We start from the raw sequence: 2,446 nt of genomic DNA on the forward strand, positions 1-2,446 counted from the left end.
GGCGGCAGGCACCATGCAGTCGCCTGTCAGCGCCGCCCACAGAGCGCATGCGCCGCCCGCCGCCGCCACGTGACGCGGCCTCAGCCGCCCGCCGCCCCCGCCGCTCGTGGGGCGCCATCTTGGGTGAGGGCAGCGAAGGGATGCGGGCTTGTGAGGGTGCTCCAAAGCCCGCGGTCCGGGGCTCTGGAAGCGGGTGGGGAACCTTGCCAGAGGCTGTGTGTGTCAACAGGGCCTTAGGCTTGTGCTGGGCTTGATGCTGTACTTGCTTTCCTGCTGTCTGAGGGGTTCATCATCCAGTTCCATACCTGTCAGCCCCAATATTGGCCAAGATGGATCTCATCAGCTTAAAAGCTTGTTTCAAGCTGTGTATGACCACAAAGGATACAGTGAGGGGGAGGGGAGAATAAGAAAGGGTTCACCACCCCCCAGCAAACACTGCAGATGCTGCTTCCCTCCAGAGCAAGACTTGCCTCAGGGTTCACGTTTCACTGAAAATGGGGTTTGCCCCAGGAAAAAACACCAACATTGAATCAGTCAGTTGTAAAAACCCCACAAAGCTGCGTTTCTCTGGGTGCAGGTGGCCATGCTACAGCCCACAGATGCTCCGGGTTGGCCGTAAACAGGCTCCAGAATACATCATGTTGGTAAGCTTAAAGCACTTAATATAAATAGGCGGCAACAAACATCACCTGCAAAGTTGTTGATGCCTAATTTACGTACAGGATAATGATGTCTCATACATGACTCAGTCCTGGTCATACTGTGAGTGCGTGGTAATGCCAGAAATAGACCCTCTAGATGCCTGGGCCTAAGCATGAACCACAAGAACAAGTGTGATTCCCATGAGGGTGTAGTTTCCTGTCACCCCTTCCCCCTCCACATCACTACACCAGAAACACATGCAGACCAAGGGGTTGTATTAGAGAATTAATGAGGCATATCCTCTGGTCCTCATATCTAGCATTGGTGTGATGGCTATAGATGGCCTGTATGCCCTGGAGGGGGTTGTTCAGCCGTTACCACAAACTGAGCACACTTGCTCAACATATTTGTTCACTCTGTTCCCCTCAGAGATTTTGGAAGATACAGAGTGTGGTGGAAAGGAGCCCGATTTGTTTGTTGGAAGGGCTCCCTTATCAGTGGCTTGAAACAGCTAACACTCAGGCTCTAATAAGTAGGCTCCAGAACTGGGGATTGAAGCTTAATAAAAACTGTGTGCCCCCATCTTCAGGCCAGTCAAATCAAAACAACACATGAAAGGCACTGCTTTAGCATCCATCAGATAAAAGAAAGAATATGCTTTGACTTTTCTGGCCAAAATTTCCCTTCTCCCATGCTGTTGCACAATATGGTGTGCTGGGCACAGAGAATATCTATTCATATGCTAGCCCGGCACATCACTGTAAACTTTCTTGTAATTCACAACTTTCCTTTTTTTTAAAGAATTTGCTAGCTGTTACAGCTGAGAAGAACATCTCATGTAGAAACTGACGTATTGCCATAGCTCACGTGCAGCCTACAAGTTCTATATAGACACTCACTTTGCAGACAGCTGCAGATGTTTGAAACATTTGTGTTCTGCCCTTCTCTACTCAAGCTGTTTTTCAGGGTTCCTGGGGCATTAATTTACTACCCTGGTAGTTCTCCCAGCTGTTTGTGTGAGTGCTCCCTAACCCAGTTCAAGCACAATCAGCTGACATAGTTCAAACAGTTTAAATAAGAGCTATGCCCTAACTCAGTTGATTGTGCCTGAAGTGGGTTAAGAAGTGCTCAAACAAGTTGCTTTGTTAGCAGAAGTGAGGGGAGGAGTAAAGCACAGTAACATCTTAAGCTGTTCCAGCTGAATCCAGAAGAAGACATCTGTCTGTAGTCTAAGTAACATAGAGACAATTGCATGGAGAACCTGGAACAAAAATTGTGCCATGAAACTATGATAACATACATCAGCTGATGGTCTTACAGGGATGAGGAATGTGAAAACATTCATTCTTCTGGTGACATATTAGAAATCAAGTATCCTGGGCTGCATCAAAAGGAGTGTGACCAGCAGGTCGAAGGAGGTGATCCTGCCCCTTTACTCTGCTCTCGTGAGACCTCACTTGGAGTATTGTGTGCAGTTCTGGTGTCCTCAACATAAAAAGGACATGGAACTGTTGGAACAAGTCCAGAGGAGGGCCACGAGGATGATCAGGGGACTGGAGCACCTCCCGTATGAAGAGAGGCTGAGAAAGTTGGGTTTGTTCAGCCTGGAGAAGACTGCATGGAGACCTCATAGCAGCCTTCCAATATCTGAAGGGGGCTATAGGGATGCTGAGGATGGACTGTTCATTTGGGACTGTAGTGATAGGACAAGAGGTAACGGGTTCAAACTTAAACAGGGGAAGTTTAGACTGGATATGAGGAAGAAGTTCTTTACTGTAAGGGTGGTGAGGCACTGGAATGGATT

Source organism: Psittacula echo (assembly GCF_963264785.1).
Source record: "Psittacula echo genome assembly, chromosome: 2".
Classification (NCBI taxonomy): Eukaryota; Metazoa; Chordata; class Aves; order Psittaciformes; family Psittacidae; genus Psittacula; species Psittacula echo.